This window comes from Hyla sarda, unplaced genomic scaffold (assembly GCF_029499605.1).
Source record: "Hyla sarda isolate aHylSar1 unplaced genomic scaffold, aHylSar1.hap1 scaffold_551, whole genome shotgun sequence".
Taxonomy (NCBI): Eukaryota; Metazoa; Chordata; class Amphibia; order Anura; family Hylidae; genus Hyla; species Hyla sarda.
In genome coordinates this window covers 165,897-191,230 of record NW_026610563.1, presented here as the reverse complement: position 1 = coordinate 191,230, position 25,334 = coordinate 165,897, and the positions used below count along the sequence as shown (strand labels likewise).

General features: G+C 48.8%; 8 non-coding genes and 2 pseudogenes across 8 annotated transcripts; all 10 read left to right on the top strand.

Annotated features, from left to right (window-relative positions):
- Positions 1 to 810: 810 nt before the first annotated feature.
- On the top strand, positions 811 to 1,001 carry LOC130339762 (U2 spliceosomal RNA). Its single transcript, XR_008880054.1, has one exon. It is a non-coding gene; the product is annotated as a U2 spliceosomal RNA (small nuclear RNA).
- A 2,091-nt stretch (positions 1,002 to 3,092) lies between these two features.
- Positions 3,093 to 3,283, top strand: LOC130339691 (U2 spliceosomal RNA). Its single transcript, XR_008879999.1, has one exon. It is a non-coding gene; the product is annotated as a U2 spliceosomal RNA (small nuclear RNA).
- Positions 3,284 to 5,378: 2,095 nt separating this feature from the next.
- LOC130339761 (U2 spliceosomal RNA) lies at positions 5,379 to 5,569 on the top strand. Its single transcript, XR_008880053.1, has one exon. It is a non-coding gene; the product is annotated as a U2 spliceosomal RNA (small nuclear RNA).
- A 2,091-nt stretch (positions 5,570 to 7,660) lies between these two features.
- On the top strand, positions 7,661 to 7,851 carry LOC130339760 (U2 spliceosomal RNA). The gene has a single exon (XR_008880052.1). It is a non-coding gene; the product is annotated as a U2 spliceosomal RNA (small nuclear RNA).
- A 2,102-nt stretch (positions 7,852 to 9,953) lies between these two features.
- On the top strand, positions 9,954 to 10,144 carry LOC130339689 (U2 spliceosomal RNA). Its single transcript, XR_008879998.1, has one exon. It is a non-coding gene; the product is annotated as a U2 spliceosomal RNA (small nuclear RNA).
- Positions 10,145 to 12,236: 2,092 nt separating this feature from the next.
- On the top strand, positions 12,237 to 12,427 carry LOC130339759 (U2 spliceosomal RNA). Its single transcript, XR_008880051.1, has one exon. It is a non-coding gene; the product is annotated as a U2 spliceosomal RNA (small nuclear RNA).
- A 2,089-nt stretch (positions 12,428 to 14,516) lies between these two features.
- LOC130339717 (U2 spliceosomal RNA) lies at positions 14,517 to 14,676 on the top strand (annotated as a pseudogene).
- Positions 14,677 to 15,368: 692 nt separating this feature from the next.
- Positions 15,369 to 15,554, top strand: LOC130339707 (U2 spliceosomal RNA). Its single transcript, XR_008880011.1, has one exon. It is a non-coding gene; the product is annotated as a U2 spliceosomal RNA (small nuclear RNA).
- Positions 15,555 to 17,634: 2,080 nt separating this feature from the next.
- Positions 17,635 to 17,825, top strand: LOC130339758 (U2 spliceosomal RNA). The gene has a single exon (XR_008880050.1). It is a non-coding gene; the product is annotated as a U2 spliceosomal RNA (small nuclear RNA).
- A 2,096-nt stretch (positions 17,826 to 19,921) lies between these two features.
- Positions 19,922 to 20,081, top strand: LOC130339716 (U2 spliceosomal RNA; annotated as a pseudogene).
- The last annotated feature ends 5,253 nt before the right edge of the window (positions 20,082 to 25,334 follow it).

Genomic DNA, 25,334 nt, shown 5'->3' with positions numbered 1-25,334 from the left:
CCAGGCCCAGGAGCCTTAGCACTGTGCTGTGATGTCACTCAATACCACTGACATCACTAGGTGTAAACAACATCTCTCCTTTGCTGTGTATGTGACTATGGAGCTGTTTGGTGATGTCGTCTATTATGGCCTTCATAGAAGCAACAGGAGATTGTTGCATCCATCTAGAACCCTCAGAACTACAGTGCTATGATGTCACTCACTTCCACAGGCCTTGCAGAGTGTAAACAACAACAACCCAGCTTTGTTGTGTATGTAACCATAGGGATTTGTGATGTCACCTAGAACCTTCACAGCAGCGACAGCTTTATGAGGAGCATCAGCACTGCTCTGCCTGAGCAGAACCATCACCGCCATAGGTTGTCAAATAACCCGGGTTTAACCCACACAGGTAAGTCCAATGGGGTGCAGGCATGTCCTCTATGCTTACAGCTTCCCGTGGGTGTTGGTTTGATACCGTTTGGGGACAGCCAAGGAGGCATCTGCAGGCAACAAAGGTAGGTGTGTGCTTGTGTGTGTGTTTCCTATGCAGATCCTAAGCCCAGTGTCACATGCAAGTAGGAGGAGTAAGAAGGGTTCCTGGCAAATCCGGGTTATGGATTGCATTTAAAAAGGCCCCGTGGGAGTGCAATGGGCCCCTGTCTTGCTGCTTAGCAATAATGGTATGGGTTTAGGTTCTGCTGTGTGTACTGGTGGTTGACTGCCCCCCAGCCCAGAGTGTGCATGGAAAATTGTCTGGCAGCCTCCCTGACAGCAAGCAGTGATAGTGCCCATGAAGGGCACCTTGTTGGGCCCGCCCCTTTCACGGTTATCGCTTCTCGGCCTTTTGGCTAAGATCAAGTGTAGTATCTGTTCTTATCAGTTTAATATCTGATACGTCCCCTATCTGGGGACCATATATTAAATGGATTTTTGAGAACGGGGGCCGATTTCGAAGCTTGCTTCCGTCGCCCTATGCATTGACCCGATATGGCAGTATCTTCGGGTACAGTGCACCACCCCCTTACAGGGTTAAAAAGAAAGATTCCTACTTTCATTGCTACCTGCTTGCTGGGTAGCCAGCTAGCCAGCCCTGTGGGCCTTGCTGCTGCTGCAGCCAAAAAACAAAAGGTGGTGCTGCTTCTGCTGCTTCTGCTGCTTCTGCTTCTGCTTGTGTCTGGCCGCTGTTGGAGCGTCCAGGCACAGGACTTCTGCTGCTGCTGACTAAATGGCCTCCTTAATTGGATCATTTGAGTAGCCAGCACACCTGTGCAGGTAGGGCATGACATGATAGGCAGCTGCCTTGATAGCGGGTGGGTGCTGAATGTTCCTAATTGACAAAATAAGATTAATGCTTATGAAGAAATATAAAATCTCATCCCTTCCCCAATATCGCGCCACACCCCTACCCCTTAATTCCCTGTTTGAACTTGATGGACATATGTCTTTTTTCGACCGTACTAACTATGTAACTATGTAACATAACATGGGGGGGGGGGGGGGGGTCTCCTGGCTGTTCACACAGGTGTGTCATTGCTGTACATTGACCATGCATTGCTTCTGTGGTATTGCAAAGGCAAAGACAAATGCTTCCAGCCATCCATTGCACTAATGGATTGGTCATCAGCTGGCTGTCTATGTCCCGCATCAATATAGACCAAAGTACAGAGGGTTAGGCTATGCTATTGTGCACCTACCTGATGCATCAGAAGGTGCGAGGCCCTTGCTAAATTCTGTGCACAGACTTTGAGATCTATACTTTAGACTGTATCTAAACCTGCTCCAACATGGACTGACATTCTGGCCTACTTTCAGCCGATGCGACTTGTCTGTCGCTGAACAGTCGCTTTTTATGTATTCAGCACCTATGTATAATGTTGTAAAAATGCTCTAGAAGCTAAAGTCGCAGAAATGTCACACATATTTGGCCTGCAACTTTCTGTGCGACAAATTCAGACAGGAAAAATCAGTATACATCCTTAGAAAATTATCCCCCAGTGTCTCCATCTGCTGGCGGTATTGAATAAGCATTGCTGCACTGATGGGGTATGCATTAGACGAAAAAAAAGAAGAAAAAGAAGAATAATACGCCCAGAAAAGAGGCGAAAAGGAGAAAAACGTAAAAAAACGTGAAAAAAAAGTAAGAGGAAGAGAAGGGAAAAAAAGGTGGAAATGGGTTTAAAAGTGATTTCGGCGGAGAAATATATATATATATATATATATATATATATATATATATACGCGCACACACACACATATATATAAACGTATTCTCCGTTGAGATATTGCAGCCGCTGCTGTGTCCAGGCCCAGGAGCCTTAGCACTGTGCTGTGATGTCACTCAATACCACTGACATCACTAGGTGTAAACAACATCTCTCCTTTGCTGTGTATGTGACTATGGAGCTGTTTGGTGATGTCGTCTATTATGGCCTTCATAGAAGCAACAGGAGATTGTTGCATCCATCTAGAACCCTCAGAACTACAGTGCTATGATGTCACTCACTTCCACAGGCCTTGCAGAGTGTAAACAACAACAACCCAGCTTTGTTGTGTATGTAACCATAGGGATTTGTGATGTCACCTAGAACCTTCACAGCAGCGACAGCTTTATGAGGAGCATCAGCACTGCTCTGCCTGAGCAGAACCATCACCGCCATAGGTTGTCAAATAACCCGGGTTTAACCCACACAGGTAAGTCCAATGGGGTGCAGGCATGTCCTCTATGCTTACAGCTTCCCGTGGGTGTTGGTTTGATACCGTTTGGGGACAGCCAAGGAGGCATCTGCAGGCAACAAAGGTAGGTGTGTGCTTGTGTGTGTGTTTCCTATGCAGATCCTAAGCCCAGTGTCACATGCAAGTAGGAGGAGTAAGAAGGGTTCCTGGCAAATCCGGGTTATGGATTGCATTTAAAAAGGCCCCGTGGGAGTGCAATGGGCCCCTGTCTTGCTGCTTAGCAATAATGGTATGGGTTTAGGTTCTGCTGTGTGTACTGGTGGTTGACTGCCCCCCAGCCCAGAGTGTGCATGGAAAATTGTCTGGCAGCCTCCCTGACAGCAAGCAGTGATAGTGCCCATGAAGGGCACCTTGTTGGGCCCGCCCCTTTCACGGTTATCGCTTCTCGGCCTTTTGGCTAAGATCAAGTGTAGTATCTGTTCTTATCAGTTTAATATCTGATACGTCCCCTATCTGGGGACCATATATTAAATGCATTTTTGAGAACGGGGGCCGATTTCGAAGCTTGCTTCCGTCGCCCTATGCATTGACCCGATATGGCAGTATCTTCGGGTACAGTGCACCACCCCCTTACAGGGTTAAAAAGAAAGATTCCTACTTTCATTGCTACCTGCTTGCTGGCTAGCCAGCTAGCCAGCCCTGTGGGCCTTGCTGCTGCTGCAGCCAAAAAACAAAAGGTGGTGCTGCTGCTGCTTCTGCTGCTTCTGCTTCTGCTTGTGTCTGGCCGCTGTTGGAGCGTCCAGGCACAGGACTTCTGCTGCTGCTGACTAAATGGCCTCCTTAATTGGATCATTTGAGTAGCCAGCACACCTGTGCAGGTAGGGCATGACATGATAGGCAGCTGCCTTGATAGCGGGTGGGTGCTGAATGTTCCTAATTGACAAAATAAGATTAATGCTTATGAAGAAATATAAAATCTCATCCCTTCCCCAATATCGCGCCACACCCCTACCCCTTAATTCCCTGGTTGAACTTGATGGACATATGTCTTTTTTCGACCGTACTAACTATGTAACTATGTAACATAACATGGGGGGGGGGGGGGTCTCCTGGCTGTTCACACAGGTGTGTCATTGCTGTACATTGACCATGCATTGCTTCTGTGGTATTGCAAAGGCAAAGACAAATGCTTCCAGCCATCCATTGCACTAATGGATTGGTCATCAGCTGGCTGTCTATGTCCCGCATCAATATAGACCAAAGTACAGAGGGTTAGGCTATGCTATTGTGCACCTACCTGATGCATCAGAAGGTGCGAGGCCCTTGCTAAATTCTGTGCACAGACTTTGAGATCTATACTTTAGACTGTATCTAAACCTGCTCCAACATGGACTGACATTCTGGCCTACTTTCAGCCGATGCGACTTGTCTGTCGCTGAACAGTCGCTTTTTATGTATTCAGCACCTATGTATAATGTTGTAAAAATGCTCTAGAAGCTAAAGTCGCAGAAATGTCACACATATTTGGCCTGCAACTTTCTGTGCGACAAATTCAGACAGGAAAAATCAGTATAAATCCTTAGAAAATTATCCCCCAGTGTCTCCATCTGCTGGCGGTATTGAATAAGCATTGCTGCACTGATGGGGTATGCATTAGACGAAAAAAAAGAAGAAAAAGAAGAATAATACGCCCAGAAAAGAGGCGAAAAGGAGAAAAATGTAAAAAAACGGGAAAAAAAAGTAAGAGGAAGAGAAGGGAAAAAAAGGTGGAAATGGGTTTAAAAGTGATTTCGGCGGAGAAATATATATATATATATATATATATATATATATATATATATATATATATACGCGCACACACACACATATATATAAACGTATTCTCCGTTGAGATATTGCAGCCGCTGCTGTGTCCAGGCCCAGGAGCCTTAGCACTGTGCTGTGATGTCACTCAAAACCAGTGACATCACTAGGTGTAAACAACATCTCTCCTTTGCTGTGTATGTGACTATGGAGCTGTTTGGTGATGTCGTCTATTATGGCCTTCATAGAAGCAACAGGAGATTGTTGCATCCATCTAGAACCCTCAGAACTACAGTGCTATGATGTCACTCACTTCCACAGGCCTTGCAGAGTGTAAACAACAACAACCCAGCTTTGTTGTGTATGTAACCATAGGGATTTGTGATGTCACCTAGAACCTTCACAGCAGCGACAGCTTTATGAGGAGCATCAGCACTGCTCTGCCTGAGCAGAACCATCACCGCCATAGGTTGTCAAATAACCCGGGTTTAACCCACACAGGTAAGTCCAATGGGGTGCAGGCATGTCCTCTATGCTTACAGCTTCCCGTGGGTGTTGGTTTGATACCGTTTGGGGACAGCCAAGGAGGCATCTGCAGGCAACAAAGGTAGGTGTGTGCTTGTGTGTGTGTTTCCTATGCAGATCCTAAGCCCAGTGTCACATGCAAGTAGGAGGAGTAAGAAGGGTTCCTGGCAAATCCGGGTTATGGATTGCATTTAAAAAGGCCCCGTGGGAGTGCAATGGGCCCCTGTCTTGCTGCTTAGCAATAATGGTATGGGTTTAGGTTCTGCTGTGTGTACTGGTGGTTGACTGCCCCCCAGCCCAGAGTGTGCATGGAAAATTGTCTGGCAGCCTCCCTGACAGCAAGCAGTGATAGTGCCCATGAAGGGCACCTTGTTGGGCCCGCCCCTTTCACGGTTATCGCTTCTCGGCCTTTTGGCTAAGATCAAGTGTAGTATCTGTTCTTATCAGTTTAATATCTGATACGTCCCCTATCTGGGGACCATATATTAAATGGATTTTTGAGAACGGGGGCCGATTTCGAAGCTTGCTTCCGTCGCCCTATGCATTGACCCGATATGGCAGTATCTTCGGGTACAGTGCACCACCCCCTTACAGGGTTAAAAAGAAAGATTCCTACTTTCATTGCTACCTGCTTGCTGGCTAGCCAGCTAGCCAGCCCTGTGGGCCTTGCTGCTGCTGCAGCCAAAAAACAAAAGGTGGTGCTGCTGCTGCTTCTGCTGCTTCTGCTTCTGCTTGTGTCTGGCCGCTGTTGGAGCGTCCAGGCACAGGACTTCTGCTGCTGCTGACTAAATGGCCTCCTTAATTGGATCATTTGAGTAGCCAGCACACCTGTGCAGGTAGGGCATGACATGATAGGCAGCTGCCTTGATAGCGGGTGGGTGCTGAATGTTCCTAATTGACAAAATAAGATTAATGCTTATGAAGAAATATAAAATCTCATCCCTTCCCCAATATCGCGCCACACCCCTACCCCTTAATTCCCTGGTTGAACTTGATGGACATATGTCTTTTTTCGACCGTACTAACTATGTAACTATGTAACATTACATGGGGGGGGGGGGGGGGTCTCCTGGCTGTTCACACAGGTGTGTCATTGCTGTACATTGACCATGCATTGCTTCTGTGGTATTGCAAAGGCAAAGACAAATGCTTCCAGCCATCCATTGCACTAATGGATTGGTCATCAGCTGGCTGTCTATGTCCCGCATCAATATAGACCAAAGTACAGAGGGTTAGGCTATGCTATTGTGCACCTACCTGATGCATCAGAAGGTGCGAGGCCCTTGCTAAATTCTGTGCACAGACTTTGAGATCTATACTTTAGACTGTATCTAAACCTGCTCCAACATGGACTGACATTCTGGCCTACTTTCAGCCGATGCGACTTGTCTGTCGCTGAACAGTCGCTTTTTATGTATTCAGCACCTATGTATAATGTTGTAAAAATGCTCTAGAAGCTAAAGTCGCAGAAATGTCACACATATTTGGCCTGCAACTTTCTGTGCGACAAATTCAGACAGGAAAAATCAGTATAAATCCTTAGAAAATTATCCCCCAGTGTCTCCATCTGCTGGCGGTATTGAATAAGCATTGCTGCACTGATGGGGTATGCATTAGACGAAAAAAAAGAAGAAAAAGAAGAATAATACGCCCAGAAAAGAGGCGAAAAGGAGAAAAACTTAAAAAAATGTGAAAAAAAAGTAAGAGGAAGAGAAGGGAAAAAAAGGTGGAAATGGGTTTAAAAGTGATTTCGGCGGAGAAATATATATATATATATATATATATATATATATATATATATATACGCGCACACACACACATATATATAAACGTATTCTCCGTTGAGATATTGCAGCCGCTGCTGTGTCCAGGCCCAGGAGCCTTAGCACTGTGCTGTGATGTCACTCAATACCACTGACATCACTAGGTGTAAACAACATCTCTCCTTTGCTGTGTATGTGACTATGGAGCTGTTTGGTGATGTCGTCTATTATGGCCTTCATAGAAGCAACAGGAGATTGTTGCATCCATCTAGAACCCTCAGAACTACAGTGCTATGATGTCACTCACTTCCACAGGCCTTGCAGAGTGTAAACAACAACAACCCAGCTTTGTTGTGTATGTAACCATAGGGATTTGTGATGTCACCTAGAACCTTCACAGCAGCGACAGCTTTATGAGGAGCATCAGCACTGCTCTGCCTGAGCAGAACCATCACCGCCATAGGTTGTCAAATAACCCGGGTTTAACCCACACAGGTAAGTCCAATGGGGTGCAGGCATGTCCTCTATGCTTACAGCTTCCCGTGGGTGTTGGTTTGATACCGTTTGGGGACAGCCAAGGAGGCATCTGCAGGCAACAAAGGTAGGTGTGTGCTTGTGTGTGTGTTTCCTATGCAGATCCTAAGCCCAGTGTCACATGCAAGTAGGAGGAGTAAGAAGGGTTCCTGGCAAATCCGGGTTATGGATTGCATTTAAAAAGGCCCCGTGGGAGTGCAATGGGCCCCTGTCTTGCTGCTTAGCAATAATGGTATGGGTTTAGGTTCTGCTGTGTGTACTGGTGGTTGACTGCCCCCCAGCCCAGAGTGTGCATGGAAAATTGTCTGGCAGCCTCCCTGACAGCAAGCAGTGATAGTGCCCATGAAGGGCACCTTGTTGGGCCCGCCCCTTTCACGGTTATCGCTTCTCGGCCTTTTGGCTAAGATCAAGTGTAGTATCTGTTCTTATCAGTTTAATATCTGATACGTCCCCTATCTGGGGACCATATATTAAATGGATTTTTGAGAACGGGGGCCGATTTCGAAGCTTGCTTCCGTCGCCCTATGCATTGACCCGATATGGCAGTATCTTCGGGTACAGTGCACCACCCCCTTACAGGGTTAAAAAGAAAGATTCCTACTTTCATTGCTACCTGCTTGCTGGCTAGCCAGCTAGCCAGCCCTGTGGGCCTTGCTGCTGCTGCAGCCAAAAAACAAAAGGTGGTGCTGCTGCTGCTTCTGCTGCTTCTGCTTCTGCTTGTGTCTGGCCGCTGTTGGAGCGTCCAGGCACAGGACTTCTGCTGCTGCTGACTAAATGGCCTCCTTAATTGGATCATTTGAGTAGCCAGCACACCTGTGCAGGTAGGGCATGACATGATAGGCAGCTGCCTTGATAGCGGGTGGGTGCTGAATGTTCCTAATTGACAAAATAAGATTAATGCTTATGAAGAAATATAAAATCTCATCCCTTCCCCAATATCGCGCCACACCCCTACCCCTTAATTCCCTGGTTGAACTTGATGGACATATGTCTTTTTTCGACCGTACTAACTATGTAACTATGTAACATAACATGGGGGGGGGGGGGGGGGGGGGTCTCCTGGCTGTTCACACAGGTGTGTCATTGCTGTACATTGACCATGCATTGCTTCTGTGGTATTGCAAAGGCAAAGACAAATGCTTCCAGCCATCCATTGCACTAATGGATTGGTCATCAGCTGGCTGTCTATGTCCCGCATCAATATAGACCAAAGTACAGAGGGTTAGGCTATGCTATTGTGCACCTACCTGATGCATCAGAAGGTGCGAGGCCCTTGCTAAATTCTGTGCACAGACTTTGAGATCTATACTTTAGACTGTATCTAAACCTGCTCCAACATGGACTGACATTCTGGCCTACTTTCAGCCGATGCGACTTGTCTGTCGCTGAACAGTCGCTTTTTATGTATTCAGCACCTATGTATAATGTTGTAAAAATGCTCTAGAAGCTAAAGTCGCAGAAATGTCACACATATTTGGCCTGCAACTTTCTGTGCGACAAATTCAGACAGGAAAAATCAGTATAAATCCTTAGAAAATTATCCCCCAGTGTCTCCATCTGCTGGCGGTATTGAATAAGCATTGCTGCACTGATGGGGTATGCATTAGAGGAAAAAAAAGAAGAAAAAGAAGAATAATACGCCCAGAAAAGAGGCGAAAAGGAGAAAAACGTAAAAAAACTTGAAAAAAAAGTAAGAGGAAGAGAAGGGAAAAAAAGGTGGAAATGGGTTTAAAAGTGATTTCGGCGGAGAAATATATATATATATATATATATATATATATATATATATATATATATATACGCGCACACACACACATATATATAAACGTATTCTCCGTTGAGATATTGCAGCCGCTGCTGTGTCCAGGCCCAGGAGCCTTAGCACTGTGCTGTGATGTCACTCAATACCACTGACATCACTAGGTGTAAACAACATCTCTCCTTTGCTGTGTATGTGACTATGGAGCTGTTTGGTGATGTCGTCTATTATGGCCTTCATAGAAGCAACAGGAGATTGTTGCATCCATCTAGAACCCTCAGAACTACAGTGCTATGATGTCACTCACTTCCACAGGCCTTGCAGAGTGTAAACAACAACAACCCAGCTTTGTTGTGTATGTAACCATAGGGATTTGTGATGTCACCTAGAACCTTCACAGCAGCGACAGCTTTATGAGGAGCATCAGCACTGCTCTGCCTGAGCAGAACCATCACCGCCATAGGTTGTCAAATAACCCGGGTTTAACCCACACAGGTAAGTCCAATGGGGTGCAGGCATGTCCTCTATGCTTACAGCTTCCCGTGGGTGTTGGTTTGATACCGTTTGGGGACAGCCAAGGAGGCATCTGCAGGCAACAAAGGTAGGTGTGTGCTTGTGTGTGTGTTTCCTATGCAGATCCTAAGCCCAGTGTCACATGCAAGTAGGAGGAGTAAGAAGGGTTCCTGGCAAATCCGGGTTATGGATTGCATTTAAAAAGGCCCCGTGGGAGTGCAATGGGCCCCTGTCTTGCTGCTTAGCAATAATGGTATGGGTTTAGGTTCTGCTGTGTGTACTGGTGGTTGACTGCCCCCCAGCCCAGAGTGTGCATGGAAAATTGTCTGGCAGCCTCCCTGACAGCAAGCAGTGATAGTGCCCATGAAGGGCACCTTGTTGGGCCCGCCCCTTTCACGGTTATCGCTTCTCGGCCTTTTGGCTAAGATCAAGTGTAGTATCTGTTCTTATCAGTTTAATATCTGATACGTCCCCTATCTGGGGACCATATATTAAATGGATTTTTGAGAACGGGGGCCGATTTCGAAGCTTGCTTCTGTCGCCCTATGCATTGACCCGATATGACAGTATCTTCGGGTACAGTGCACCACCCCCTTACAGGGTTAAAAAGAAAGATTCCTACTTTCATTGCTACCTGCTTGCTGGCTAGCCAGCTAGCCAGCCCTGTGGGCCTTGCTGCTGCTGCAGCCAAAAAACAAAAGGTGGTGCTGCTGCTGCTTCTGCTGCTTCTGCTTCTGCTTGTGTCTGGCCGCTGTTGGAGCGTCCAGGCACAGGACTTCTGCTGCTGCTGACTAAATGGCCTCCTTAATTGGATCATTTGAGTAGCCAGCACACCTGTGCAGGTAGGGCATGACATGATAGGCAGCTGCCTTGATAGCGGGTGGGTGCTGAATGTTCCTAATTGACAAAATAAGATTAATGCTTATGAAGAAATATAAAATCTCATCGCTTCCCCAATATCGCGCCACACCCCTACCCCTTAATTCCCTGGTTGAACTTGATGGACATATGTCTTTTTTCGACCGTACTAACTATGTAACTATGTAACATAACATGGGGGGGGGGGGGGGTCTCCTGGCTGTTCACACAGGTGTGTCATTGCTGTACATTGACCATGCATTGCTTCTGTGGTATTGCAAAGGCAAAGACAAATGCTTCCAGCCATCCATTGCACTAATGGATTGGTCATCAGCTGGCTGTCTATGTCCCGCATCAATATAGACCAAAGTACAGAGGGTTAGGCTATGCTATTGTGCACCTACCTGATGCATCAGAAGGTGCGAGGCCCTTGCTAAATTCTGTGCACAGACTTTGAGATCTATACTTTAGACTGTATCTAAACCTGCTCCAACATGGACTGACATTCTGGCCTACTTTCAGCCGATGCGACTTGTCTGTCGCTGAACAGTCGCTTTTTATGTATTCAGCACCTATGTATAATGTTGTAAAAATGCTCTAGAAGCTAAAGTCGCAGAAATGTCACACATATTTGGCCTGCAACTTTCTGTGCGACAAATTCAGACAGGAAAAATCAGTATAAATCCTTAGAAAATTATCCCCCAGTGTCTCCATCTGCTGGCGGTATTGAATAAGCATTGCTGCACTGATGGGGTATGCATTAGACGAAAAAAAAGAAGAAAAAGAAGAATAATACGCCCAGAAAAGAGGCGAAAAGGAGAAAGACGTAAAAAAACTTGAAAAAAAAGTAAGAGGAAGAGAAGGGAAAAAAAGGTGGAAATGGGTTTAAAAGTGATTTCGGCGGAGAAATATATATATATATATATATATATATATATATATATATATATATACGCGCACAAACACACATATATATAAACGTATTCTCCGTTGAGATATTGCAGCCGCTGCTGTGTCCAGGCCCAGGAGCCTTAGCACTGTGCTGTGATGTCACTCAATACCACTGACATCACTAGGTGTAAACAACATCTCTCCTTTGCTGTGTATGTGACTATGGAGCTGTTTGGTGATGTCGTCTATTATGGCCTTCATAGAAGCAACAGGAGATTGTTGCATCCATCTAGAACCCTCAGAACTACAGTGCTATGATGTCACTCACTTCCACAGGCCTTGCAGAGTGTAAACAACAACAACCCAGCTTTGTTGTGTATGTAACCATAGGGATTTGTGATGTCACCTAGAACCTTCACAGCAGCGACAGCTTTATGAGGAGCATCAGCACTGCTCTGCCTGAGCAGAACCATCACCGCCATAGGTTGTCAAATAACCCGGGTTTAACCCACACAGGTAAGTCCAATGGGGTGCAGGCATGTCCTCTATGCTTACAGCTTCCCGTGGGTGTTGGTTTGATACCGTTTGGGGACAGCCAAGGAGGCATCTGCAGGCAACAAAGGTAGGTGTGTGCTTGTGTGTGTGTTTCCTATGCAGATCCTAAGCCCAGTGTCACATGCAAGTAGGAGGAGTAAGAAGGGTTCCTGGCAAATCCGGGTTATGGATTGCATTTAAAAAGGCCCCGTGGGAGTGCAATGGGCCCCTGTCTTGCTGCTTAGCAATAATGGTATGGGTTTAGGTTCTGCTGTGTGTACTGGTGGTTGACTGCCCCCCAGCCCAGAGTGTGCATGGAAAATTGTCTGGCAGCCTCCCTGACAGCAAGCAGTGATAGTGCCCATGAAGGGCACCTTGTTGGGCCCGCCCCTTTCACGGTTATCGCTTCTCGGCCTTTTGGCTAAGATCAAGTGTAGTATCTGTTCTTATCAGTTTAATATCTGATACGTCCCCTATCTGGGGACCATATATTAAATGGATTTTTGAGAACGGGGGCCGATTTCGAAGCTTGCTTCCGTCGCCCTATGCATTGACCCGATATGGCAGTATCTTCGGGTACAGTGCACCACCCCCTTACAGGGTTAAAAAGAAAGATTCCTACTTTCATTGCTACCTGCTTGCTGGCTAGCCAGCTAGCCAGCCCTGTGGGCCTTGCTGCTGCTGCAGCCAAAAAACAAAAGGTGGTGCTGCTGCTGCTTCTGCTGCTTCTGCTTCTGCTTGTGTCTGGCCGCTGTTGGAGCGTCCAGGCACAGGACTTCTGCTGCTGCTGACTAAATGGCCTCCTTAATTGGATCATTTGAGTAGCCAGCACACCTGTGCAGGTAGGGCATGACATGATAGGCAGCTGCCTTGATAGCGGGTGGGTGCTGAATGTTCCTAATTGACAAAATAAGATTAATGCTTATGAAGAAATATAAAATCTCATCCCTTCCCCAATATCGCGCCACACCCCTACCCCTTAATTCCCTGGTTGAACTTGATGGACATATGTCTTTTTTCGACCGTACTAACTATGTAACTATGTAACATAACATGGGGGGGGGGGGTCTCCTGGCTGTTCACACAGGTGTGTCATTGCTGTACATTGACCATGCATTGCTTCTGTGGTATTGCAAAGGCAAAGACAAATGCTTCCAGCCATCCATTGCACTAATGGATTGGTCATCAGCTGGCTGTCTATGTCCCGCATCAATATAGACCAAAGTACAGAGGGTTAGGCTATGCTATTGTGCACCTACCTGATGCATCAGAAGGTGCGAGGCCCTTGCTAAATTCTGTGCACAGACTTTGAGATCTATACTTTAGACTGTATCTAAACCTGCTCCAACATGGACTGACATTCTGGCCTACTTTCAGCCGATGCGACTTGTCTGTCGCTGAACAGTCGCTTTTTATGTATTCAGCACCTATGTATAATGTTGTAAAAATGCTCTAGAAGCTAAAGTCGCAGAAATGTCACACATATTTGGCCTGCAACTTTCTGTGCGACAAATTCAGACAGGAAAAATCAGTATAAATCCTTAGAAAATTATCCCCCAGTGTCTCCATCTGCTGGCGGTATTGAATAAGCATTGCTGCACTGATGGGGTATGCATTAGACGAAAAAAAAGAAGAAAAAGAAGAATAATACGCCCAGAAAAGAGGCGAAAAGGAGAAAAACGTAAAAAAACGTGAAAAAAAAGTAAGAGGAAGAGAAGGGAAAAAAAGGTGGAAATGGGTTTAAAAGTGATTTCGGCGGAGAAATATATATATATATATATATATATATATATATATATATATATATACGCGCACACACACACATATATATAAACGTATTCTCCGTTGAGATATTGCAGCCGCTGCTGTGTCCAGGCCCAGGAGCCTTAGCACTGTGCTGTGATGTCACTCAATACCACTGACATCACTAGGTGTAAACAACATCTCTCCTTTGCTGTGTATGTGACTATGGAGCTGTTTGGTGATGTCGTCTATTATGGCCTTCATAGAAGCAACAGGAGATTGTTGCATCCATCTAGAACCCTCAGAACTACAGTGCTATGATGTCACTCACTTCCACAGGCCTTGCAGAGTGTAAACAACAACAACCCAGCTTTGTTGTGTATGTAACCATAGGGATTTGTGATGTCACCTAGAACCTTCACAGCAGCGACAGCTTTATGAGGAGCATCAGCACTGCTCTGCCTGAGCAGAACCATCACCGCCATAGGTTGTCAAATAACCCGGGTTTAACCCACACAGGTAAGTCCAATGGGGTGCAGGCATGTCCTCTATGCTTACAGCTTCCCGTGGGTGTTGGTTTGATACCGTTTGGGGACAGCCAAGGAGGCATCTGCAGGCAACAAAGGTAGGTGTGTGCTTGTGTGTGTGTTTCCTATGCAGATCCTAAGCCCAGTGTCACATGCAAGTAGGAGGAGTAAGAAGGGTTCCTGGCAAATCCGGGTTATGGATTGCATTTAAAAAGGCCCCGTGGGAGTGCAATGGGCCCCTGTCTTGCTGCTTAGCAATAATGGTATGGGTTTAGGTTCTGCTGTGTGTACTGGTGGTTGACTGCCCCCCAGCCCAGAGTGTGCATGGAAAATTGTCTGGCAGCCTCCCTGACAGCAAGCAGTGATAGTGCCCATGAAGGGCACCTTGTTGGGCCCGCCCCTTTCACGGTTATCGCTTCTCGGCCTTTTGGCTAAGATCAAGTGTAGTATCTGTTCTTATCAGTTTTCATGCTGGTGGGGATGGGTGCTGCATGGAGGATGCAGGTGTACCAGGGCTTTCCGGGGCTGGTTCTGAGGAATCAGCTCGACGGCTGCCCCGATGTGACCTGTTCCCTCCGGGTCTCGCCATGAGGCTGAGAGGGTCTAGAGCCGAGGTACTTTTGTGCCTCGGGGAGTGGTGACCCCGAGGTGCCGAAACTCACTGGGAGAATAGGCTCACTGAGTTGAAGCACGGGCACCATAATCTCTTCACCTTGTGGCACTCACCTCTTGATTCCCGGCCTTCTGGCTAGGATCAGAGAAATTTTTATAGATCCGGCCGGATGTCCGGGCAGTATATCTGCACACATTCACTTATTTATTTATTTTTTGTCTCACTGTGTCACTTTTTGCGTGTTGTGTGTTCACAGGATTTGTCAGGATGCGGTAGCCCTTCTGGGTGTCCCTCCTGGCGGTCTAGGGGAGGTGTGTGTGGCCATTAGGTTCCGCACCTCCCTGCAAACACCCCGGGTACTCCTGCTTCGCAGGGTACCTACCGTAATCGGCTCTGCGGGCAGATACCTTGGCTAACGCCAAGGGGGATGCCGGGAGCATTTGTGGTCTCCTAGTAGCTTCGGCGAAAAGGGACATCGAACCTGGAACCTCGCAGGTACCTTTTGGTCCGGAGGCGAAGGGTAAGGTTTGTTGGGGGGCCTCTCTCCTATCGGAGAAGGGCTTGCGATAGACCGCATCCTTTGTGCACGTTTTTTTAGTGTAACACGTTTGCACTTTTTCTTGCACTTTGGGTGAATCGAAAGCACGTTCCTCGGCTTTAGATAAAAAAAAAAAAAAAAAAAATCTGTTCTTATCAGTTTAATATCTGATACGTCCCCTATCTGGGGACCATATATTAAATGGATTTTTGAGAACGGGGGCCGATTTCGAAGCTTGCTTCCGTCGCCCTATGCATTGACCCGATATGGCAGTATCTTCGGGTACAGTGCACCACCCCCTTACAGGGTTAAAAAGAAAGATTCCTACTTTCATTGCTACCTGCTTGCTGGCTAGCCAGCTAGCCAGCCCTGTGGGCCTTGCTGCTGCTGCAGCCAAAAAACAAAAGGTGGTGCTGCTGCTGCTTCTGCTGCTTCTGCTTCTGCTTGTGTCTGGCCGCTGTTGGAGCGTCCAGGCACAGGACTTCTGCTGCTGCTGACTAAATGGCCTCCTTAATTGGATCATTTGAGTAGCCAGCACACCTGTGCAGGTAGGTCATGACATGATAGGCAGCTGCCTTGATAGCGGGTGGGTGCTGAATGTTCCTAATTGACAAAATAAGATTAATGCTTATGAAGAAATATAAAATCTCATCCCTTCCCCAATATCGCGCCACACCCCTACCCCTTAATTCCCTGGTTGAACTTGATGGACATATGTCTTTTTTCGACCGTACTAACTATGTAACTATGTAACATAACATGGGGGGGGGGGGGGGTCTCCTGGCTGTTCACACAGGTGTGTCATTGCTGTACATTGACCATGCATTGCTTCTGTGGTATTGCAAAGGCAAAGACAAATGCTTCCAGCCATCCATTGCACTAATGGATTGGTCATCAGCTGGCTGTCTATGTCCCGCATCAATATAGACCAAAGTACAGAGGGTTAGGCTATGCTATTGTGCACCTACCTGATGCATCAGAAGGTGCGAGGCCCTTGCTAAATTCTGTGCACAGACTTTGAGATCTATACTTTAGACTGTATCTAAACCTGCTCCAACATGGACTGACATTCTGGCCTACTTTCAGCCGATGCGACTTGTCTGTCGCTGAACAGTCGCTTTTTATGTATTCAGCACCTATGTATAATGTTGTAAAAATGCTCTAGAAGCTAAAGTCGCAGAAATGTCACACATATTTGGCCTGCAACTTTCTGTGCGACAAATTCAGACATGAAAAATCAGTATAAATCCTTAGAAAATTATCCCCCAGTGTCTCCATCTGCTGGCGGTATTGAATAAGCATTGCTGCACTGATGGGGTATGCATTAGACGAAAAAAAAGAAGAAAAAGAAGAATAATACGCCCAGAAAAGAGGCGAAAAGGAGAAAAACGTAAAAAAACGTGAAAAAAAAGTAAGAGGAAGAGAAGGGAAAAAAAGGTGGAAATGGGTTTAAAAGTGATTTCGGCGGAGAAATATATATATATATATATATATATATATATATACGCGCACACACACACATATATATAAACGTATTCTCCGTTGAGATATTGCAGCCGCTGCTGTGTCCAGGCCCAGGAGCCTTAGCACTGTGCTGTGATGTCACTCAATACCACTGACATCACTAGGTGTAAACAACATCTCTCCTTTGCTGTGTATGTGACTATGGAGCTGTTTGGTGATGTCGTCTATTATGGCCTTCATAGAAGCAACAGGAGATTGTTGCATCCATCTAGAACCCTCAGAACTACAGTGCTATGATGTCACTCACTTCCACAGGCCTTGCAGAGTGTAAACAACAACAACCCAGCTTTGTTGTGTATGTAACCATAGGGATTTGTGATGTCACCTAGAACCTTCACAGCAGCGACAGCTTTATGAGGAGCATCAGCACTGCTCTGCCTGAGCAGAACCATCACCGCCATAGGTTGTCAAATAACCCGGGTTTAACCCACACAGGTAAGTCCAATGGGGTGCAGGCATGTCCTCTATGCTTACAGCTTCCCGTGGGTGTTGGTTTGATACCGTTTGGGGACAGCCAAGGAGGCATCTGCAGGCAACAAAGGTAGGTGTGTGCTTGTGTGTGTGTTTCCTATGCAGATCCTAAGCCCAGTGTCACATGCAAGTAGGAGGAGTAAGAAGGGTTCCTGGCAAATCCGGGTTATGGATTGCATTTAAAAAGGCCCCGTGGGAGTGCAATGGGCCCCTGTCTTGCTGCTTAGCAATAATGGTATGGGTTTAGGTTCTGCTGTGTGTACTGGTGGTTGACTGCCCCCCAGCCCAGAGTGTGCATGGAAAATTGTCTGGCAGCCTCCCTGACAGCAAGCAGTGATAGTGCCCATGAAGGGCACCTTGTTGGGCCCGCCCCTTTCACGGTTATCGCTTCTCGGCCTTTTGGCTAAGATCAAGTGTAGTATCTGTTCTTATCAGTTTAATATCTGATACGTCCCCTATCTGGGGACCATATATTAAATGGATTTTTGAGAACGGGGGCCGATTTCGAAGCTTGCTTCCGTCGCCCTATGCATTGACCCGATATGGCAGTATCTTCGGGTACAGTGCACCACCCCCTTACAGGGTTAAAAAGAAAGATTCCTACTTTCATTGCTACCTGCTTGCTGGCTAGCCAGCTAGCCAGCCCTGTGGGCCTTGCTGCTGCTGCAGCCAAAAAACAAAAGGTGGTGCTGCTGCTGCTTCTGCTGCTTCTGCTTCTGCTTGTGTCTGGCCGCTGTTGGAGCGTCCAGGCACAGGACTTCTGCTGCTGCTGACTAAATGGCCTCCTTAATTGGATCATTTGAGTAGCCAGCACACCTGTGCAGGTAGGGCATGACATGATAGGCAGCTGCCTTGATAGCGGGTGGGTGCTGAATGTTCCTAATTGACAAAATAAGATTAATGCTTATGAAGAAATATAAAATCTCATCCCTTCCCCAATATCGCGCCACACCCCTACCCCTTAATTCCCTGGTTGAACTTGATGGACATATGTCTTTTTTCGACCGTACTAACTATGTAACTATGTAACATAACATGGGGGGGGGGGGGGGGGGGTCTCCTGGCTGTTCACACAGGTGTGTCATTGCTGTACATTGACCATGCATTGCTTCTGTGGCATTGCAAAGGCAAAGACAAATGCTTCCAGCCATCCATTGCACTAATGGATTGGTCATCAGCTGGCTGTCTATGTCCCGCATCAATATAGACCAAAGTACAGAGGGTTAGGCTATGCTATTGTGCACCTACCTGATGCATCAGAAGGTGCGAGGCCCTTGCTAAATTCTGTGCACAGACTTTGAGATCTATACTTTAGACTGTATCTAAACCTGCTCCAACATGGACTGACATTCTGGCCTACTTTCAGCCGATGCGACTTGTCTGTCGCTGAACAGTCGCTTTTTATGTATTCAGCACCTATGTATAATGTTGTAAAAATGCTCTAGAAGCTAAAGTCGCAGAAATGTCACACATATTTGGCCTGCAACTTTCTGTGCGACAAATTCAGACAGGAAAAATCAGTATAAATCCTTAGAAAATTATCCCCCAGTGTCTCCATCTGCTGGCGGTATTGAATAAGCATTGCTGCACTGATGGGGTATGCATTAGACGAAAAAAAAGAAGAAAAAGAAGAATAATACGCCCAGAAAAGAGGCGAAAAGGAGAAAAACGTAAAAAAACGTGAAAAAAAAGTAAGAGGAAGAGAAGGGAAAAAAAGGTGGAAATGGGTTTAAAAGTGATTTCGGCGGAGAAATATATATATATATATATATATATATATATATATATATATATATACGCGCACACACACACATATATATAAACGTATTCTCCGTTGAGATATTGCAGCCGCTGCTGTGTCCAGGCCCAGGAGCCTTAGCACTGTGCTGTGATGTCACTCAATACCACTGACATCACTAGGTGTAAACAACATCTCTCCTTTGCTGTGTATGTGACTATGGAGCTGTTTGGTGATGTCGTCTATTATGGCCTTCATAGAAGCAACAGGAGATTTTTGCATCCATCTAGAACCCTCAGAACTACAGTGCTATGATGTCACTCACTTCCACAGGCCTTGCAGAGTGTAAACAACAACAACCCAGCTTTGTTGTGTATGTAACCATAGGGATTTGTGATGTCACCTAGAACCTTCACAGCAGCGACAGCTTTATGAGGAGCATCAGCACTGCTCTGCCTGAGCAGAACCATCACCGCCATAGGTTGTCAAATAACCCGGGATTAACCCACACAGGTAAGTCCAATGGGGTGCAGGCATGTCCTCTATGCTTACAGCTTCCCGTGGGTGTTGGTTTGATACCGTTTGGGGACAGCCAAGGAGGCATCTGCAGGCAACAAAGGTAGGTGTGTGCTTGTGTGTGTGTTTCCTATGCAGATCCTAAGCCCAGTGTCACATGCAAGTAGGAGGAGTAAGAAGGGTTCCTGGCAAATCCGGGTTATGGATTGCATTTAAAAAGGCCCCGTGGGAGTGCAATGGGCCCCTGTCTTGCTGCTTAGCAATAATGGTATGGGTTTAGGTTCTGCTGTGTGTACTGGTGGTTGACTGCCCCCCAGCCCAGAGTGTGCATGGAAAATTGTCTGGCAGCCTCCCTGACAGCAAGCAGTGATAGTGCCCATGAAGGGCACCTTGTTGGGCCCGCCCCTTTCACGGTTATCGCTTCTCGGCCTTTTGGCTAAGATCAAGTGTAGTATCTGTTCTTATCAGTTTTCATGCTGGTGGGGATGGGTGCTGCATGGAGGATGCAGGTGTACCAGGGCTTTCCGGGGCTGGTTCTGAGGAATCAGCTCGACGGCTGCCCCGATGTGACCTGTTCCCTCCGGGTCTCGCCATGAGGCTGAGAGGGTCTAGAGCCGAGGTACTTTTGTGCCTCGGGGAGTGGTGACCCCGAGGTGCCGAAACTCACTGGGAGAATAGACTCACTGAGTTGAAGCACGGGCACCATAATCTCTTCACCTTGTGGCACTCACCTCTTGATTCCCGGCCTTCTGGCTAGGATCAGAGAAATTTTTATTGATCCGGCCGGATGTCCGGGCAGTATATCTGCACACATTCACTTATTTATTTCTTTTTTGTCTCACTGTGTCACCTTTTGCGTGTTGTGTGTTCACAGGATTGGTCAGGATGCGGTAGCCCTTCTGGGTGTCCCTCCTGGCGGTCTAGGGGAGGTGTGTGTGGCCATTAGGTTCCGCACCTCCCTGCAAACACCCCGGGTACTCCTGCTTTGGCAGGGTACCTACCGTAATCGGCTCTGCGGGCAGATACCTTGGCTAACGCCAAGGGGGATGCCGGGAGCATTTGTGGTCCCCTAGTAGCTTCGGCGAAAAGGGACATCGAACCTGGAACCTCGCAGGTACCATTTGGTCCGGAGGCGAAGGGTAAGGTTTGTTGGGGGGCCTCTCTCCTATCGGAGAAGGGCTTGCGATAGACCGCATCCTTTGTGCACGTTTTTTTAGTGTAACACGTTTGCACTTTTTCTTGCACTTTGGGTGAATCGAAAGCACGTTCCTCGGCTTTAGATAAAAAAAAAAAAAAAAAATCTGTTCTTATCAGTTTAATATTTAATACTTACCTGGCAGGGGAGATACCATGATCGCTACGGTCTGAAGAACTCCAAGCATTGTGGTAGAGATTTTGCGTAGTACGATTGCAGTACTTTTCGTTCTTATTAGAACCGCATTTCTCTAGAGCATACCACCTGAAGATCGTCTCCTGCCTGCCTCGGAACATCTGAAGAAGGAGAAGATCTTGAAGACTGCAGCTCCGGAAGAAGCCGACGAAGAACCTGGAAGAAGGGAATCGGCGGTGAATTCCGGAACAGCGGCGAAGAGGAAGGCGGCGCAGAATCTTTTCGAAGAAACTCGCTGCCTCTGGAGAAGGATTTGCATAGCTCCTCCCACCGGGACCGGATCTGCATAGCTCCTCCCACCCGGGAAAGAAGACTTTGCGAAGCCTCTCTCCACAAGCAAGCAAGGAAGCGGAAAAGAGCCTGCTGGAAGAAGCCATGGCCTCAACCAGCAAGTCCACCCAGGAGGCTGCAGGGCAAGGCCTGGAGGTCCAGCCCCAACCACAGCAAGCTTCAACCTCCACCACGGCAAGGCAGAAGGGCGGCAGAATTCCTAACCTGGAAGCTCCAACCCTGGAGCCCTGGATGAGGCAGACTGTTGCCTTGAAGCTCAAGCCCGTGGACGGAAGGGTGCCGGACATGTCCCACGACGTGTTCTGCAAGAAGATGCTGGCGGATCAAGGCTTCCCCACGGCTGACACCCTGGGAATAGCAACCTTCTTTTCGGGAATCTTCTACATCACCTTTGCCACCATTGGGACCTGTAGAAGATACTGGGAGGTGGTGAAAGCGGCGAGTCCCGAATCCCCTTTCTCTCGCTTTGTGGGCAACTGCCTTATTCAAAGAGAGGAGAGGCGGGTGACGGTCTCAATGCGGAACCCACACACCCCAGGCACGGACATCTCGACCTTCCTGAAGCGCTTCTGCACCGTGGTGAGGGAGCCCACCCGCATCCTGAACTCACTCGGATACTGGACCTGCAAGTGGTCTGTGGTCGTCAGACTCAACAAGAACCCTGCTTCTCCAGACGGACTACAGCACCTGCCAACGACATTTTCCTTGGGCAACTCCACAGGACTTATCTTCTACCCGGACATGCCGCAGACCTGCAGGAGATGTGGCAAGATGGGCCACGAGGGCAAGGACTGTACGGAGGATGCCTGCAGGTATTGCCGTGTGACAGGTCACACGACCAAGGACTGCCCCAAGAGCAAGACCTGCAACCTCTGCGGACTGGCAGCCCACAGCTACAAGGACTGCCCCCAGAGGGAGAGAACATGGGCATCTGTGGCAGCGAGAGCACCGAAGCCAGCCCCAGCTCCGGAGCCAGCACCACGGATGGCCAAGCCGACCAAGGAGGGTAAGAAGGCGAAAGCCACCACCCCTGCCCCGTCCCGCCCCTCCCCTGCCCCTCCCGCCCCATCCCCTGCCCCTCCCGCCCCATCTCCTGCCCCATCCCGCCCCACCCCTGCCCCATCCCGTCCCACCCCTGCCCCATCCCGTCCCACCCCTGCCCCTCCTGCCCCATCCCGTCCCACCCCTGCCCCTCCTGCCCCATCCCGCCCCACCCCTGCCCCCCGTACCCCACCCCGGCCCACCCCTGCCCCGTCCTCCCCTGCCCGGCCCACCCCTGCCCCGTCCTCCCCTGCCCGGCCCACCCCTGCCCCGTCCTCCCCTGCCCGGGCACTCTCTCCTGCCCCCCGCCCCACCCAGCCTCCTTTCTCTCCTGGCCCAGCAGCACCTAACCCCCCTCCAGCTGCTGGTGCCCGCCCTTCGGAGGACTTTCCTGTGCTTCCTCCCCCAGGTACCATACAGAGGAAGAGGAAAGGAAGGGACAACGTATCAGAAGAGTCCCACAAAAGAAAGATAATCGAGACCTGCGAGACCCCTCAAGCTTCAGATGAGGAGGAGGAGATGGAGCAGGTCTGCGAGAGCCTTGAGGCTTCAGAAGGAGAGGAGGTGATGGAGCAGGCCCAAGTGGAGCAGGTCCAAGCAGAGCCAGTCCAAGCTCAATCTATGGAGGAGCTGCTGCAGGACCCAGAGGTTAAGAAAATCCTGGACACTCCGTCCAACACGGTCTACGACGAGTTCTTGGAAGGGCGCTACGAGAAGCCACAGGAGCCGACAGGCGCCAGAGAAGAGGACCCGTCCGACCAGACTGGTAACTAGTATCAGAACTAACCTCTCTTTTTATTCCCATGGCTGATCTCAACATCTTCTGCATTAATGTGAGGAGTATTAGAGCTTGGTTCAGATTTCAGACTGTTCTTACGTTCTTAGATTCCCAGAGGTGTGATGTTTACATGTTGCAGGAATGTGCTTTGTCTGCTTCTAGGTCTTACAACCATCTGGCCAGGCAGTGGCCTCACGGCCCTTCCTACTGGTCTGGTGGGGGCGACAATAGGTCTGCGGGGGTGGCCATCCTGATCAGGGGAGGTAACTTTGCACTTGATTCCGTCCGGGAGCTCGTCTGTGGCAGACTTCTTGTCGCAGACGGTTCCTGGGCGGGTGAGCCCGTGCGGCTCATCAACGTGTATGCCTCCCCTGAGAGGGATGTCCGACTGGAGGTTCTCCAGGCCCTGCGGGCTGAACTCGCCACCACTAGGGCAGTAGTGTTGGGTGGTGACTTCAACTGCCCCATTGAGGTGGAAGGGCGCAGTTCTGGCACATCCGCCAACCTGGACGCGACGTCTAAACTGCTGATTGAGATGGTGACGGAGGCATCCTTGCAGGACGTTGTCGGGTCCATCGGGAACGGCTCCGTAAACTATACGTGGAGCCGCCCCGATGGCTCGCTCCGTTCTCGGATAGACTTCATCTTCACTTCGAGAGCAGTCAGAAAGGTGTCGTACTCTATGGTCCCCTGCTTCTTCTCTGACCACAGGGCCATTCGATTCCGGGGGACTCTGGGCCATGGATTCCCACCTGGCCCGGGCTCCTGGAAGTTGAATTGTGCCCTGTTGGAGCAGAGGGAGGTCATGGAGGAACTTAGGGATGCTTACCTTGTATGGCGAAATGACAAATGTCTGTTCAAGTGCATCAGCGATTGGTGGGAATATGTTAAAGTCGAATTCCGTTGTTTCTTTCAGGCAAAAGGCAGACAACAGGCGTGTGCGAAGAAGTGGGACTTGAGGAAACTGCAGCGCGAGCTGCGGTCCCTGCAGGACCTGCTCCAGTGTGGCTGGGACGTCAGGGAGGAGCTGGAGGAGACCAAAAAGAGCTTGAAAAGGCACTTTGAGGAGGAATCCAAGCGAATCGTCTTTCGTTCCAAGGTGGAGAACCTGGAGAAGGGTGAGAAATGTAACTCTTTCTTTTTCAGGAAGCTCCATGCCGGCCACACGCCCCTGACTGAGCTACGAGATGAGACCGGACACATGAGGAGCGGCAAGGAGGAAGTGATGGGGGTCGTCCACGACTTCTACAGCAACCTCTACGCCCCCAAGTCATCCGACCCCGAAGCCGCCGAGAGGTTCCTGTCAGGTGTCACTAACGTTGTTGATCCCGCAGGTGCGGCGGCAATGGACGATCCCTTGACGGTGGGGGAGCTGCTCTCTGCCGCTAAATCCTTTAAGCCCGGCAGGACCCCGGGCAGTGACGGTCTCCCGGCCGAGCTCTACGTAGCGCTGGGTGACCTGATCTGTCCGGACCTGTTGGAGGTGTACGAGGAGATGGTGGTGGGGGGCAGAATGCCTCCGTCGTTGAGGGAAGGGATGATCACGATCTTGTATAAGCGGAAGGGGGAGAGATGTGACCTGAAAAACTGGCGTCCCATCTCTCTCCTGAACGTGGACTACAAGATCCTCGCCAAGGTGCTGGCCAACAGGCTGAAACCTGTCATGGGGCAGATCGTCCATCCGGACCAGACCTGCAGCATTCCTGGCCGCAGGATTGCCGACAGCCTTGCCCTTGTGAGAGACACGGTCCATTACATCCAGGACCGCGGGGGCCGCGCCGCCCTGGTCAGCTTAGATCAGGAGAAGGCGTTCGACCGTGTCTCCCACGCATTCATGGACAGGGTTTTGCGCAGGCTGGGTCTGGGGAAGATGTTTTGCTCTTTTGTTAACGTTATGTATTTTGACATTTACAGCACGGTGTTGGTGAACGGCTGGAAGACTGACCCCTTTTCCATTCTTTCAGGGGTTAGACAAGGCTGCCCTCTTTCACCTCTCCTTTTTGTTTGTGTTATAGAGCTCTTCGCTGAGACTATCCGGCAGAATGGAGAGATCAGAGGGATCACCGCACCAGGACCAGATCGCCACGAGGTCAAGTGCTCGCTCTACATGGACGACGTGACCGTCTTCTGCGCTGACCAGCGTTCGGTGACTGCACTCGTCCAGACCTGCGAGGACTTCGGCAGAGCTTCGGGGGCAAAAGTCAACTGCGGGAAGTCGGAGGCCATGCTCTTCGGGGAATGGCACCTGGCTTCTCCCGCCCCCTTCCCCTTTGCCGTTAAGCCGGACTTCATTCAAATTCTTGGAGTCTGGTTCGGGAAGGAAGGAGCG